The sequence below is a fragment of the Schistocerca nitens genome, chromosome 11, assembly GCF_023898315.1.
Source record: "Schistocerca nitens isolate TAMUIC-IGC-003100 chromosome 11, iqSchNite1.1, whole genome shotgun sequence".
In the NCBI taxonomy this organism is placed as follows: Eukaryota; Metazoa; Arthropoda; class Insecta; order Orthoptera; family Acrididae; genus Schistocerca; species Schistocerca nitens.
Window position 1 is genome coordinate 29664665 of NC_064624.1, and position 17584 is coordinate 29682248.

The 17584-nt window shown below is 45.7% G+C and overlaps 1 protein-coding gene across 4 annotated transcripts in view; it reads left to right on the top strand.

Annotated features, from left to right (window-relative positions):
* The window catches only part of LOC126213407 (zinc finger protein 676-like), a 99057-nt gene that overhangs the window by 2237 nt on the left and 79236 nt on the right, over positions 1-17584 (top strand). The window lies entirely within an intron of this gene.

Genomic DNA, 17584 nt, shown 5'->3' on the forward strand with positions numbered 1-17584 from the left:
GCCACTAATCCGAAAAGTAAATTTTGTAGTGCTATTAACCAGGTGTTGACCTTGAATATGTGAACAAAGTGTGAGAACTGTCAGCAGAGTCATTCCATGTCAAGTGGCCTAAGGATCCCCACTCGACCATCTCCAATTTCCATGAAATTTTTACAGGTTGTACATATAGACCTTACACAGAGACCTTACATATAGCACTGCCGAATTACAGCTTCATAAGTAGTATGGTGGGGCTACTAGCCACCTTTTCATAAAGGCTCAATTTTTGACATTGCGACTGACCTGAATAAATGATGAACTTTGTTTTACCATTGTTCAGGATCTGAGAGACCTGTTGTTCAGGAACTTTGTGATCCTGTTCAACTTTTTGGGTACAATTTCTTAGCTGTAAAAGAAAAGGTCAAACTATAGTAAATTCATCATAGTGTGCTATCAAAGTAGCTCAAATCTTTTCAAGCCAAATTTTGACTCTAGTTCATTGCCTTGTATCTACTGAAAGAATAACTTTCTGAAGCTGGTACTTTAGTTATCTGCAGCCTGTCAGCATTTCATAAAGCACTGCCAGTGGCATCCAGATTGCTCAAAGAATAACTGAGTTATCTGAGCTCACCTTGTCTGATCAGAAAAAGTTTTTATTTTAGAGACAGACCAGTTTAGTGTCAACAGTTGAGTTTAATAACATGCTTCAACAATGTCTGAACCACATTGTTGTGTAGTGAAGAGTGTTTCAGATGTTGTGTGTGCCTTTTTAAATGATGTAAAGTGTGTTATCACTGAATAAACATCATTTTTCGGTAAGTAAAAATTATTTCAAGGTATGGGGTGACTTTTTAGAAATGTTTCAGGTTATTTAATTTTTCTGTTGTATTCTCAAGGAAGTTCCCATTACCTATGATTGTTTAATATTTTTCATTTGGAAATATACACCACTTTTACTTTATCTAATATTGAGGGTCAACAGAAACATCCGATCTCACGCGTCGGCTTTGACCCGTGACGTAAGGGTGTTGTGGTGTGTGACGTCATTACAGCGCGGAGTTTGGTTTGTGAGTGTCGCGTGTTTGTAGATGTTGCCTCGTTGACGTTACCTAAGTAGGAGTTTTAGGGCCTGTAATATATAGTTTACCTTTTTACTGTACTTTTTGTTTTAACGTCGTCTATGAGGCTTTTATCAGTTTGCCATTAGATTGTTCAATCTTTATGGTCTATATGTTTTGTCGCTACTCGTTATGTCTAATGAATCAATATTGTTTTTTTATTTTTTTTTATTTGTTTCTTTTTTTTATCTTATGATTGACCTACACATTGATCTGTAGCGTAGCCCTGAATATGAGGTTAAGTTGGGAGTTTTTTTTTGGCGGGGGGGGGGGGTCGGGGGGTGCAGCCCCCCCCTGCCTGGCCTTGAGTACCAATTGTTTATTATTATCTTTGTTTGCTATCAATGTTAGCAGATTGTTCTTGTGAAACCTTTGTGTGTGTTGTTTTTCTATGTGTTTTCGTCTTTGTGATACGTATGCAACGTTTCTATATCCGCCATATTGGAAATGTCGTTTCCGCTATATTTGTGACATCATGGGTCAAAGCCGACGGGTTAGATCGGACGCTTCCGTATTTCCAATATTGAAACAAACAGCAATTAGAAGCATAAATTAAATGTAGTGTAATGGATATCAGTGAGGTTTCAGTACGGTGTGTCATTGGTCCTGCAGATAATTATGCATATCAGCTGAAAATATACACACATCAATGAGACTCCATTCCAATCAAAGAATTTTAAGTAGAGTGATAGGAATTAATAAACCAAAGAAGTGAGGTATGTCTTACTGAAAATTCATAAATATGCTTTCTTCACAAAGCAATACTTGTGGACAAATATGCCTTTCTACTGTGATATTGTTGTAACCCTTTTGGTACAAAGAACCACTCTGTTAAAAAGGGTTTACAGATTGTCAATGTGGAAACAGCGAAACAATTGCAAGCAGTGACTAAGAGCAATGTGAAACCTGGTCGGAAATCTGTCCAGCTTGCAGAAACAATTTTTAGCAAAGAAAGCAGAAAAATCAGTCAACTTCAAACCAGTCAGAAGACAAAGCATATTCAGAAGTATCAATTGATTCAATTCTCACTGCTTTTCGGGTCTCCCCTCTAAAATCTCAGAGAATATCCAAAAGGGTTGTGAAAGGTTACGCAAAACAAAAAATAAGTGAAGCTCGACAGGCAATTGTGAATAACATTTCTTCTGCCGGAGGATTCGCCCCAAAAGATCTTCAAACACCTAGTACAAGCAAGATATGTCCAGATTGTGAAGATTATAAGCAGCTGATTAAGGAATTGAAAGAGAAGTTGCAATTGTCAAGGCAGCCTGAAAAATTGCAGATACTGACATTAGTACCACAAAGCTGGACTTTAAAAGAGAGAATGCAAGAATTTGGTGTTTCAGAGAGGATGGTAAAAACAGCTAGGAAGTTACAGGCAGAAAATGGTATACTAACTCTGCTAAAGAACAAGTGTGGCAAGAAGATTCCAGATGCTGTAAAAGAAAGAGTGGTAACATTTTTTCAGAATGAAGAATTAGTCAAATTTCTCCAGGTAAAAAGACTGTGTATCAATTAGAATAGAAAGAAAGATAGTTTTGATGCAAAAATACCTACTCCTGAATAATTTGAAAGACATGTTTGCTGCATATCAGCTTCAGCATGGGCCTGAAATTGGATTTGGCAAATTTTGTGAATTGAGGCCAAAATGGTGCATTGCTGTGGGTGCTGAAGAACCCACTCAGTTTCCGTTTGCACTTTACACCAAACTGTAAAACTGATGCTTGCAAGCACTCAAATTAAAGAAGATTATAAGAGTCTGATTGCTAAAACAGTGTGTGATTTGGAATCCACAATGCATGCTTCATCGCTGAAATCTGTCCTGGAAAAGAATTACTTGAACAGTTTTTAGAAAGTAGTTTAGAAGACAGTGATCCAGTTGATACCATTGAGTTCAAACAATGGGTGAACAATGATATAGATACATTAGAAACAAAGCAGATGACCACTGAGGATTTTATTGAAGATCTGATTTCAAAAACTGACAAACTTTCCACTCATTCTGTTGCAAAGCACCAGAGCAAGCACCTAAATTGTATAAAAGAAAACTGTAAGCCAGCTGAAATGATCATATTAATTGACTTTGCTGAAAATTATTCCTTCATTGTGCAGGATGCAGTTAAAGGCTTTCACTGGAATAACAGCCAAGCAACTTTACACCCATTTGTTGTGTACTTCAGAAATAACTTGGACATCAGCAGTATCAGCTACTGTATAATAAGAGAGAGCCTGAAACGTGATGCAATTGCTGTAAATGCTTTTATAGTGGACTTAATAGAAGATCTAAAGTGTCTCCTTGGAAAAATGACACAAATTTACTACTTCAGTGATGGGTGAGCAGCGCAGTGCAAAAACTTCAAAAATTCTCTGAATCTCTGCCACCATCAAAATGACTGGAATCTCAGCTGAATGGAACTTTTCTGCTACAAGCCATGGTAAATCTCCATGTGATGGAATTGGAGGAACTGTAAAGTGCCTGGCAGCAAGAGCAAGCCTTCAAAGACCAACTGAGGACCAGATTTGACACCAACTGACTTGTTTATATACTGTACAGAGAATAACAGAGGAATCCAATTCATTTCTGTTTCAAAAGAACAAATTGAAACATTAAAAACTGAGCAGGAAGCAAGGTTAAAAAATGGCTGTACAATATCAGGAGCAAGAGAGAATCGCCATTTTGTGCCATTAAATGAAGAGCAAGTTTGTATTAGAAGAGTATTCAATGATACAAACTTCTTTGTGGCAAATGTTGACCAACGTCAAGTGTTTCATTCAGAAATATTAAAGCCTTACAACTGGGCCAATAAATTGCCTGTATATATGATCAGAAATGGTTGATTGGTACTGTGTCTGATGTTTCAGAAGAGGAAAATGTTTCATTTTCATGCACCCCAACTGACCTGCACATTCATTCTATTGGCCAGCTAGGCAGGATGCTTGTTGGATTCCAAACCAACACATTATTTCTGTCATTTCAGCTCCATCAGCAAAAAGAATGAGCTGACATTATAGCTCAACTGTAATTTCTATTAATAACAAATTTCAGCAAATGAATTAAGAACTGAAATATTTGGCCTGGCAACCATAAAGAGTACGACTGGTACATGTATTTTTTAATCTAATATAAATGTAAGTTTATTTGATATGACAAGATTTATGAACCACTTCGATATCACACTGATGAATTTACCGTAGTTTGACCTTTTGTACTAAAACAAAGCTATTGTTCCCAAAAAGTTGAACAGGATCACAAAGTTTGAGCACAACAGGTCTCTTAGATCCTGAACAGTGGTAAAACAAAGTTGATCATTTATTCATTTGTCGCAATGTCAAAAAACGAGCCTTTATGGAGAGGTGGATGGTGGCCCCACCATACTACTTATGAAGCTGTAATTTGGCAGTGCTTCATGTAGGGTCTATATATAATCCTTTAAAAATTTCATCAAATTGGAGATGGTCAAGTGGGGAACTAGTCTAAATTTAGGCCAACTTGACATGGAATGACCCAATAGTAATGTTAAATTTCAGACAAATACCATATGAAAACATAAATTGTTACACAGCCTGTATCTGCAGAATGAATTTGTATGTTGGCAGCGAAGTTTTCATGAAGCAGTGGTGTTACACATTACATATTGACAGGTTTGTTCATAACCACTTTCTGTGTTTGCTGCATGTTGTTACACATACTTTTGTGAAACTGCCAGAATGTTACAGTTACTGGTGTAAATAATCTTACATATACATGTCACTTGAAATCTGATGCAGTGCAGCCATTTGTAGGGTGTTCAGCTATCAGCAGGAAAACAAATTCACTTGGTGCGACTAGTATTTTTATTCTGCCTACCAGAATTGAGGTTCCTGACACAATCACAACTACTTGTGTACTATCTGTGCTGAACAAGTGTGCTTAAACACCCATATTGGGTGCAACTGCAGAAGTACTGTGATAGCATTAATGCAGCATTTGCATTTGAATATATGTGAGTACTTCATTATAGTTTGTATGAACTATGTGATCAGCTTGCAATTCATTTGACGAACAGTATCACAACAGTAATCCTAAACCATCACTGTGAGGAAATTATAGGAAAGTAAATATACTACATTTTATTAAATACAGTAAAAGAGTGGTTAGACCCAACATACTTAAAGCCTTTGCCTTCACCCCTGATGTAATGATGGTTTGGCATACAGAATGATATGTATGCACAACACACATCATGTGAATGAAAAGCAATTTGAAGAGTCATTGACCTTGGACCTGAACCTGAGAACTGTTCAAAGACTAGAAGGTCAAAATGTTGTGCTAGACCCGCCCCCACCCCCCCCCCCCCCTCCTTGAAATATATGTTGTGGTGAGAGACTGATCCATAGTCCAGCTCAAGGCGTAGCCTAAGTTGAAAGGTGGCAGTGTGATTGTGAGCTGACAAAGCCAAGAAATGTGAAAGCCAAGTAAAGGATGTGGTAACAAATTGACCAGTAACACAGCCTAATGTCTACCAAAAAATCTAAATATTGCCCAGAATGTAACTTCTACCTCTGACATTGTGTGCTGTGTTAGTGGGACTGAACTTCCCTATGACCTTAAGAAATGCATGTAGAGATTATTAGTTGAAAGCCAACCTTCTTTGCAAAATTAATAAAGCTTAGTTTTTAAATGGTGTATATTTTGGCATGAGCACGTGCTGGAAAGTAATGGTACACAATTTTTATTTGAAAATTATTGAAGCATTTTAATCAAAACAAACTGTGCTAACATTTTACAACTTTATTCTTAGTGTTTAAATATTTATTTCAAACATAGTCACCATGGCACTGAACACCTTTCTCCCAGTGAGACACTAGGTTGTTGGTGTCATCACTGTAGAATGTTTGACTTTGTTGGCAGACCCACAGCCTCACCTCTGCTCACCCCAATTCACCACTATAAAACTGAAGTCCTTGAAGGTGTTTTGGGAATAGTTGAAAATTAATTTGGTCAAACTGGGACAGTATGGAGGATGATAAATAACAATGGATCAAAGGTGTCAGCCTGTTGCAGGTGCAAAAAAAGTTGTGTGTGGTCTAGCATTGTCATGCTGAAGGAGAGGGTGCTCCACATGTGGATGAACTATTTGAATTTGTGTTCTGTTTTCTGAGGGTTTTCTGACGTGCTGACACAGTTAAATAACACACACACGTTACACACTGCAGTTCAGAACTCTCCAGCAGGAGGGTGCTACATATTGTCAGCAAAGTTGTAACATCAACAGAGTAATATGCATGACAACTGACATGAAGAACAGAATCAAAGCTTAGGAGGCATTATTTTCTGGTACACCCTTGTAGTAATTTGATGCGTTTGACATTTGCCTCAAATGTTGCAGAATGGTTCCCTTGGCATTGCCCAGCATCCATTTGGAAGTCATAATACTATATCCATAACATCAGCCAAAACATTATAACCACTGATCTGCTGTCAGTATAAACATATCCAGGGAATAGCACTTCACCTTGTCTTCCAGTCACACACACTGGGTGAATGGAGTATCAGTGAGCATGCTGTCTGGGTGTAAAATAGGGAATGCACACAATCTGAGCTTGACTGAGAGCAGATTTTGATGGCCTGAAGGCTGCGGATGAGCATTTGGGAAGCTGCACAGCATTAATGCTGGGCTGAGTAAAAGTGGGTCTGCATGCACAATGCTCCAAACACTCCTAATGATGAGTCTGTGCTGCTGATGACCCATGAATGTGCCAGTGTTAACGTCATGACATAGACAACTACAACTGAAATAGGCATGTAACTATTGGCATTGGGTGTTGGCGCAATGGGAGAGCACTGCATGGTCTGATGAATCCTCATACCTTCATCATTCCTTTGGGAGGATGCATTTCTTGTTGTGATCTTCAGTCCGGAGAATGGCGCCTTTAGCTTCTCGGCCTCGGCCTTTTCATCCTCTGCCTTGGCACATTCTGTCAATGCCTCTGCCTCCACTTTGGCCTTTTCCACTCTGCCTCGGCCTTGCCCTTTCGCGCTCTGCCTCGGCCTTGCCCTTTCGCGCTCTGCCTCGGCCTTGCCCTTTCGCGCTCTGCCTCGGCCTTGCCCTTTCGCGCTCTGCCTCGGCCTTGCCCTTTCGCGCTCTGCCTCGGCCTTGCCCTTTCGCGCTCTGCCTCGGCCTTGCCCTTTCGCGCTCTGCCTCGGCCTTGCCCTTTCGCGCTCTGCCTCGGCCTTGCCCTTTCGCGCTCTGCCTCGGCCTTGCCCTTTCGCGCTCTGCCTCGGCCTTGCCCTTTCGCGCTCTGCCTCGGCCTTGCCCTTTCGCGCTCTGCCTCGGCCTTGCCCTTTCGCGCTCTGCCTCGGCCTTGCCCTTTCGCGCTCTGCCTCGGCCTTGCCCTTTCGCGCTCTGCCTCGGCCTTGCCCTTTCGCGCTCTGCCTCGGCCTTGCCCTTTCGCGCTCTGCCTCGGCCTTGCCCTTTCGCGCTCTGCCTCGGCCTTGCCCTTTCGCGCTCTGCCTCGGCCTTGCCCTTTCGCGCTCTGCCTCGGCCTTGCCCTTTCGCGCTCTGCCTCGGCCTTGCCCTTTCGCGCTCTGCCTCGGCCTTGCCCTTTCGCGCTCTGCCTCGGCCTTGCCCTTTCGCGCTCTGCCTCGGCCTTGCCCTTTCGCGCTCTGCCTCGGCCTTGCCCTTTCGCGCTCTGCCTCGGCCTTGCCCTTTCGCGCTCTGCCTCGGCCTTGCCCTTTCGCGCTCTGCCTCGGCCTTGCCCTTTCGCGCTCTGCCTCGGCCTTGCCCTTTCGCGCTCTGCCTCGGCCTTGCCCTTTCGCGCTCTGCCTCGGCCTTGCCCTTTCGCGCTCTGCCTCGGCCTTGCCCTTTCGCGCTCTGCCTCGGCCTTGCCCTTTCGCGCTCTGCCTCGGCCTTGCCCTTTCGCGCTCTGCCTCGGCCTTGCCCTTTCGCGCTCTGCCTCGGCCTTGCCCTTTCGCGCTCTGCCTCGGCCTTGCCCTTTCGCGCTCTGCCTCGGCCTTGCCCTTTCGCGCTCTGCCTCGGCCTTGCCCTTTCGCGCTCTGCCTCGGCCTTGCCCTTTCGCGCTCTGCCTCGGCCTTGCCCTTTCGCGCTCTGCCTCGGCCTTGCCCTTTCGCGCTCTGCCTCGGCCTTGCCCTTTCGCGCTCTGCCTCGGCCTTGCCCTTTCGCGCTCTGCCTCGGCCTTGCCCTTTCGCGCTCTGCCTCGGCCTTGCCCTTTCGCGCTCTGCCTCGGCCTTGCCCTTTCGCGCTCTGCCTCGGCGTTGCCCTTTCGCGCTCTGCCTCGGCGTTGCCCTTTCGCGCTCTGCCTCGGCGTTGCCCTTTCGCGCTCTGCCTCGGCGTTGCCCTTTCGCGCTCTGCCTCGGCGTTGCCCTTTCGCGCTCTGCCTCGGCGTTGCCCTTTCGCGCTCTGCCTCGGCGTTGCCCTTTCGCGCTCTGCCTCGGCGTTGCCCTTTCGCGCTCTGCCTCGGCGTTGCCCTTTCGCGCTCTGCCTCGGCGTTGCCCTTTCGCGCTCTGCCTCGGCGTTGCCCTTTCGCGCTCTGCCTCGGCGTTGCCCTTTCGCGCTCTGCCTCGGCGTTGCCCTTTCGCGCTCTGCCTCGGCGTTGCCCTTTCGCGCTCTGCCTCGGCGTTGCCCTTTCGCGCTCTGCCTCGGCGTTGCCCTTTCGCGCTCTGCCTCGGCCTTGCCCTTTCGCGCTCTGCCTCGGCCTTGCCCTTTCGCGCTCTGCCTCGGCCTTGCCCTTTCGCGCTCTGCCTCGGCCTTGCCCTTTCGCGCTCTGCCTCGGCCTTGCCCTTTCGCGCTCTGCCTCGGCCTTGCCCTTTCGCGCTCTGCCTCGGCCTTGCCCTTTCGCGCTCTGCCTCGGCCTTGCCCTTTCGCGCTCTGCCTCGGCCTTGCCCTTTCGCGCTCTGCCTCGGCCTTGCCCTTTCGCGCTCTGCCTCGGCCTTGCCCTTTCGCGCTCTGCCTCGGCCTTGCCCTTTCGCGCTCTGCCTCGGCCTTGCCCTTTCGCGCTCTGCCTCGGCCTTGCCCTTTCGCGCTCTGCCTCGGCCTTGCCCTTTCGCGCTCTGCCTCGGCCTTGCCCTTTCGCGCTCTGCCTCGGCCTTGCCCTTTCGCGCTCTGCCTCGGCCTTGCCCTTTCGCGCTCTGCCTCGGCCTTGCCCTTTCGCGCTCTGCCTCGGCCTTGCCCTTTCGCGCTCTGCCTCGGCCTTGCCCTTTCGCGCTCTGCCTCGGCCTTGCCCTTTCGCGCTCTGCCTCGGCCTTGCCCTTTCGCGCTCTGCCTCGGCCTTGCCCTTTCGCGCTCTGCCTCGGCCTTGCCCTTTCGCGCTCTGCCTCGGCCTTGCCCTTTCGCGCTCTGCCTCGGCCTTGCCCTTTCCCCCCCTGGGCCCCTTTCCCCCCCCACTCGGCCTCGGGCCCCTTTCCCCCCCCACTCGGCCTCGGGCCCCTTTCCCCCCCACTCGGCCTCGGGCCCCTTTCCCCCCCACTCGGCCTCGGGCCCCTTTCCCCCCCACTCGGCCTCGGCCACGGCCCCTTTCCCCCCCACACGGCCTCGGCCACGGCCCCTTTCCCCCCCACTCGGCCTCGGCCACGGCCCCTTTCGCCCCCCCCGGCCACCACTCGGCCTCGGGCCCCTTTCCCCCCCACTCGGCCTCGGGCCCCTTTCCCCCCCACTCGGCCTCGGGCCCCTTTCCCCCCCACTCGGCCTCGGCCACGGCCCCTTTCCCCCCCACTCGGCCTCGGCCACGGCCCCTTTCCCCCCCACACGGCCTCGGCCACGGCCCCTTTCCCCCCCACTCGGCCTCGGCCACGGCCCCTTTCGCCCCCCCCGGCCACGGCCCCTTTCGCCCCCCCGGCCACGGCCCCTTTCGCCCCCCCGGCCTCGGCCCCTTTCGCCCCCTCCGGCCTCGGCCCCTTTCGCCCCCCCCGGCCTCGGCCCCTTTCGCCCCCCCGGCCTCGGCCCCTTTCGCCCCCCCGGCCTCGGCCCCTTTCGCCCCCCCGGCCTCGGCCCCTTTCGCCCCCCCGGCCTCGGCCCCTTTCGCCCCCCCCCGGCCCGGCCCCTTTCGCCCCCCCCGGCCTCGGCCCCTTTCGCCCCCCCCGGCCTCGGCCCCTTTCGCCCCCCGGCATCGGCCCCTTTCCTCCCCCCCGGCCTCGGCCCCTTCCCCCCCCACCCCCGGGCCCATTGCCCCCGGCCTTTGGCTCTTAGCAAGTCATGCACCTGCCCCTGTATCTGTGGAGCTAATGTAACCTGCGGTGAATAGAGATTACATTGTGGAATATCCCACAAGTGTGTGACCCTTACTTTTCTCGGCGAATTGAATGTTCAAATAACTTACGGGTTTGCTCTCAGGTGTAATCGGTGGACACCGCCAATATTTCGACAGGAGCACACCTTGCCATTCTCAAGGCACAAATACAAGGAAGAAAAAATGTGCAAGCTAATTTAATACCTCGGTTCACAGAGGAGAAACAAAGAAGATACCACACACGGAACAAGTGTCAACACAACCAACGATAACCAACATCAGAAGTGTTGGTGGTTACTATTTATCAATAGGTGAGGTCGCACTAATTTTGTCCCTCTGTTGTTTGAGGAGAGACAGAGCCGGATTCCAAGCAGCATTTAAACAAAATCTACCATCTCTGTTAATAAGGTTGCTTGATAGTCTGATTTCAACAGCTTCCTTAATAACACTATCCCAATAGTTTGACGTGCAAGCCCGAATCTCCGTGTTGTTGTGTTCCATAGTATGATCGGTGTCAAGGCAATGTTCTGCAATAGCGGATTTGCTCGGCTGTTGTAAGCGTGTGTGACGCTTATATTCAATACACTGGTCTTCCACAGTCTTGCTTGTCTGACCAATATATGACATGCCACAACTGCAAGGAATACGATAGGCCCCAACCTTACGCAAACGAAGATCATCTTTTACGAACGCCAACAGGGCCTCAATCTTGGAAGGTGGTCGAAAAACACATTTCACATCATATTTCTGTAAAATACGGATAATCCTGTTGGAAATGCTTCCTGCGTAAGGCACAAAGGCCGTAGACTTAAGTGCCACTTAGTTACTATCGTCACTCATCTGTTGCACAGAAGGCTGATGGTGCAACGCACGTTTGATCTGCCTCTCATTATAACCATTCTGACGAAAGGTGACTTCGAGATGTGCTAGCTCAGCTGCCAAACTTTCAGGGTTTGAGATAACATGGGCCCTGTGAACCAAGGTGCAAAGTACTCCTTCACGCTGAGCTGGATGGTGACAACTATCAGCTTGCAGATAGAGGTCAGTGTGGGTGGGCTTCCTATAAACAGAATGTCCCAATGTACCATCAGTCTTCTTTTTGACCAACACATCAAGGAAGGGAAGGCATCCCTTCTTTTCCACCTCCATAGTGAACTGAATATTCTGGTGGATTGAATTCAGATGTTCCAAAAACCGGTTTAAATTCTCACTACCATGAGGCCACACAACAAAAGTTGTTGTTGTTGTTGTGGTCTTCAGTCCTGAGACTGGTTTGATGCAGCTCTCCATGCTACTCTATCCTGTGCAAGCTTCTTCATCTCCCAGTACCTACTGCAGTCTACATCCTTCTGAATCTGCTTACTGTATTCATCTCTTGGTCTCCCTGTACGATTTTTACTCTCCACGCTGCCCTCCAATGCTAAATTTGTGATCCCTTGATGCCTCAAAACATGTCCTACCAACCGGTCCCTTCTTCTAGTCAAGTTGTGCCACAAACTTCTCTTCTCCCCAATCCTATTCAATACCTCCACATTAGTTACGTGATATACCCACCTTATCTTCAGCATTCTTCTGTAGCACCACATTTCGAAAGCTTCTATTCTCTTCTTGTCCAAATACTTTCAGAAACGACTTCCTGACACTTAAATCTGTACTCCATGTTAACAAATTTCTCTTCTTCAGAAACGCTTTCCTTGCCATTGCCAGTCTACATTTTATATCCCCTCTACTTCGACCATCATCAGTTATTTTACTCCCTAAATAGCAAAACTCCTTTACTACTTTAAGTGTCTCATTTCCTAATCTAATTCCCTCAGCATCACCCGACTTAATTTGACTACATTCCATTATCCTCGTTTTGCTTTTGTTCATGTTCATCTTATATCCTCCTTTCAAGACACTGTCCATTCCGTTCAACTGCTCTTCCAAGTCCTCTGCTGTCTCTGACAGAATTACAATGTCATCGGCGAACCTCAAAATTTTTGCTTCTTCTCCATGAATTTTAATACCCACTCCGAATTTTTCTTTTGTTTCCTTTACTGCTTGCTCGATATACAGATTGAATAACATCGGGGAGAGGCTACAACGCTGTCTCACTCCTTTCCCAACCACTTCTTCCCTTTCATGCCCCTCTACTCTTATAACTGCCATCTGGTTTCTGTACAAATTGTAAATAGCCTTTCGCTCCCTGTATTTTACCCCTGCCACCTTCAGAATTGAGAGAGTATTCCAGTTAACATTGTCAAAAGCTTTCTCTAAGTCTACAAATCCTAGAAACGTAGGTTTGCCTTTTCTTAATCTTTCTTCTAAGATAAGTCGTAAGGTTAGTATTGCCTCATGTGTTCCAACATTTCTACGGAATCCAAACTGATCTTCCCCGAGGTCCGCTTCTACCAGTTTTTCCATCCGTCTGTAAAGAATTCGCGTTAGTATTTTGCAGCTGTGACTTATTAAACTGATAGTTCGGTAATTTTCACATCTGTCAACACCTGCTTTCTTTGGGATTGGAATTATTATATTCTTCTTGAAGTCTGAGGGTATTTCGCCTGTCTCATACATCTTGCTCACCAGATGGTAGAGTTGTGTCATGAATGGCTCTCCCAAGGCCATCAGTAGTTCTAATGGAATGTTGTCTACTCCCGGGGCCTTGTTTCGACTCAGGTCTTTCAGTGCTCTGTCAAACTCTTCACGCAGTATCTTATCTCCCATTTCGTCTTCATCTACATCCTCTTCCATTTCCATAATATTGTCCTCAAGTACATCGCCTTCGTATAAACCCTCTATATACTCCTTCCAACTTTCTGCCTTCCCTTCTTTGCTTAGAACTGAGTTGCCATCTGAGCTCTTGATATTCATACAAGTGGTTCTCTTCTCTCCAAAGGTCTCTCTAATTTTCCTGTAGGCAGTATCTATCTTACCCCTAGTGAGATAAACCTCTACATCCTTACATTTGTCCTCTAGCCATCCCTGCTTAGCCATTTTGCACTTCCTGTCAATCTCATTTTTGAGACGTTTGTATTCCTTTTTGCCTGCTTCATTTACTGCATTTTCATATTTCTTCTGTTACCCAAGGGTTTCTACTACCCCTCGTCTTTTTACCTATTTGGTCCTCTGCTGCCTTCACTACTTCATCCCTCAGAGCTACCCATTCTTCTTCTACTGTACTTCTTTCTCCCATTCCTGTCAATTGTTCCTTTATGCTCTCCCTGAAACACTGTACAACCTCTGGTTTAGTCAGTTTATCCAGGTCCCATCTCCTCAAATTGCCAACTTTTTGCAGTTTCTTCAGTTTTAATCTACAGTTCATAACCAATAGATTGTGGTCAGAATCCACATCTGCCCCTGGAAATGTCTTACAATTTAAAACCTGGTTCCTGAATCTCTGTCTTACCATTATATAATCTATCTGATACCTTTTAGTATCTCCGTGATTCTTCATGTATACAACCATCTTTTATGATTCTTGAACCAAGTGTTAGCTATGATTAAGTTATGCTCTGTGCAAAATTCTACCAGACGGCTTCCTCTTTCATTTCTTACCCCCAATCCACACTCACCTAATTTGTTTCCTTCTCTCCCTTTTCCTACTCTCTTATTCCAGTCACCCATGACTATTAAATTTTCGTCCCCCTTCACTACCTGAATAATTTTTTTATATCATCATACATTTCATCAATTTCTTCATCATCTGCAGAGCTAGTTGGCATATAAACTTGTACTACTGTAGTAGGCATGGGCTTTGTGTCTATCTTGGCCACAATAATGCGTTCACTATGCTGTTTGTAGTAGCTAACCCGCACTCCTATTTTTTTATTCATTTTTAAACCTACTCCTGCATAACCCTATTTGATTTTGTATTTATAACCCTGTAATCACCTGACCAAAAGTCTTGTTCCTCCTGCCACCGAACTTCACTAATTCCCACTATATCTAACTTTAACCTATCCATTTCCCTTTTTAAATTTTCTAACCTACCTGCCCGATTAAGGGATCTGACATTCCACGCTCCGATCAGTAGAACGCCAGTTTTCTTTCTCCTGACAATGACGGCCTCCCGAGTAGTCCTCGCCCGGAGATCCGAATGGGTGACTATTTTACCTCCGGAATATTTTACCCAAGAGGACGCCATCATCATTTAATCATACAGTAAAGCTGCATGCCCTCGGGAAAAATTACGGCTGTAGTTTCCCCTTGCTTTCAGCCTTTCGCAGTACCAGCACAGCAAGGCCGTTTTGGTTAATGTTACAAGGCCAGATCAGTCAATCATCCAAACTGTTGCCCCTGCAACTACTGAAAAGGCTACTGCCCCTCTTCAGGAACCACATGTTTGTCTGGCCTCTCAACAGATACCCTTCCATTGTGGTTGCACCTACGGTACGGCTATCTGTATCGCTGAGGCACGGAAGCCTCCCCACCAACGGCAAGGTCCATGGTTCATGGGGGGGACAACAAAAGTATCATCTATATATCTGAAAAAGTATCATCTATATATCTGAAAAAACACGTAGGTTTCAAGGTCGCTGACTCCAATGCCCGTTTCTCAAAGTCCTCCATAAACAAATTGGCCACAATAGGTCACAACGGGCTTCCCATTGCAACTCCATCAGTCTGTTCGTAGTACTGACCATTGAATAAAAAGCAAGTGGAATTCAGCACATGTCGAAACAAATTTGTTAATTCGACAGCAAACTTAACCTCAATTAGCTGTAACGAATCAGAGAGAGGAACATGAGTGAAAAGTGAAACCACATCAAAACTGACTAAAATATCAGTCATTCAAACACAATCCCTGCAATCGACGTAAGAAATCTGCAGAGTTCTTAATGTGTTGTTCACACCTACCTACTAGTGAGCTCAACAAACTATCAAGATGTTTAGCTACACGAAATGTCGGAGCACCAATATTAGAAACAATAGGCCTCAACGGGACAGCCTCTTTATGGACGTTAGGGTGGCCATATAATCTAGGTGGTACAGCACAGTAAGAATTAAGACTCTTGATAGTCTCCTGTGTCCAAGAACGTTTCTTCAGGAGGCTATTTGTCTTTCTCTCAACACTCTCAGTAGGGTCAGCACCGATTTTGCTATATGCCGAAGCAGAAAGTACACACTGCGTCTTTTTAATGTAATTGTGCTTCTTCAACAAAACGGTGGCGTTACTCTTCCTTTGTGCCTTGAGAATAGCAGGGTGTGCTCCTGTCGAAATATCGGCAGTGTCAGACGACGTCACCCAGCAGCAAACCTGTAAGTTATTTGAATATCCCACAAGTGATTATCCCATTGGATCAATTGTGCCTGGATTGTATGTATTTGCTTATGGTGGGGCTGACAACTTTCTAAAAACTCTACGTTCTGACACAAGGGTCTCGTGGTCGGAGCTCAGTCAGCTAGTGCAACATATACCTCCCCGGTGCAGTTCGTACTAATCACCAAGGGGTTATCCACACCGGCATGCAGACAAGCCACAAGTTTGGCAACACTGCCCTTACTACATGGAAGCTGGTGTTAGAACTTAAAGTTTAACACATATATTTCGGAACGACACAACAACACATATAAGTCACAGAGTAAGTTGACAAGTAAGACGTGTACACGTTAGCATTCGAATGAGCACTGAGTCCCAGTCTAGCGGCCACTGCTCGGCTGGCCGCTTAGGTGGCGCAGCTGCTGCATGGCTGGCAGACAGCGCCGCACGTAGAGGACGCGCGTAATTGTGTGGCGGCACTTTGATCGGCGAGTCACAACAGCTGACACACTTTTAATTCGTAGATTAACTGTTGCTTCTTCAACAAGGACAAACTGGGTGTCATGGGACCCCATGTTCAGCAATGGATACCTACACACACACACACACACACACACACACACACACACACACACACACACACACACACACACACACCTCATGGTGAATTGACAGTATGAGGATACCTCTCATTTACTTCCAGGAAAGTAACCATCCTCTGTTACCAACCAAACATCCAGCAGGAGAAAGGGAAATCAAGTGGAAGGACTGGATGGATTGGGGTTCACACGGGTCTCCATTGTTTATTAAAATGTATTTATTTAAGAAAAAATAACTAAAATCAGATGCATTAGCAGGATTACAAACGACACTCTGAACTTTGATTTTATCCATACTGGATGAGAGTTCGTGATTGTGATTGTCAATGTGAAAAAATATATCGGCTCAACTACTTCTTTATAGTTTAAAAACACTAAGATTGACAGCTGGAAATTGATACATAGCGTAGATAATCAGAGCAGACTGAATGAACAGCTAACTGGTGATACAAATAACTTTTTCAAACATTTCACTGGTTTCTTTTAGTAACTACATTTTTAGCAATTGGCAGGATACCATCATTCATGACGTCCTTGGAACATGTATTCATTATCTGTTTGTATAGACATCTGTGACTTCCTTGTTAACTTGTGCGTGAGCTCACTCGCATTTCAGTGTCGTGTTTGGTTACATGGTGTGTGGTATCAATGAAGACACAAGGGCAGTTACGATAGAGGAGAGAGCCATGTGGTTAGATGTTGAACACCATAGGTGACACCATTTTGAGGTTTTTTTTAATATTTTGTCGACTATGTGGAGATGCACCTCGAAAGACACGGCTGCAACTAGGAAAGTAGCCACGATGTTCTAATTTTATTATCAATTTATTGTGCCTGGTGCATGTTCCATTTTAGCCAGTTTTAACAGAATCTTTTACTTTTTATTATTCTGATGATGGAAACTTGACTTCCGAAATGCGTCAATCTTAGTGTTTTAAACTATAAACAAGTGGTTGAGCCGATATATTTTTTAAGATTGACATTCTGAACTTTTCAAATTTAAGACGTTACATACCCTAGTTTAGTGACAATTCAATTAAGGCAATAGTGAAAGAGAAAAGCTGTGTCTGACATCAGTCCTTAGATTTTACATTCAAAATTTTCACCTTCACAAACTGCAACTCAGAAAATGCTTCAACAAATGAACAAATAATTGTTTCGAAACACGTGGCTAGTTAAGATAACACAGAAGCATAACTCATCTCAAAGGTTAAAACTGAATAGCTATACTGGAAGACAGAGCAATTTATATCTGCCTCAAGACCACTAGAAAAAGGAAATTATTAAGATACACCTCAAAGTGCTTCTAGATAGTTTAATAAAGTAAACAGGTGCACTGATTTCTAGAGCTTCGTTCAGCAGACAGAACAAGTTGCTTTAAATCTTGCCCCAATGAGCAGTTAAGTAATTAATTGTGAGTT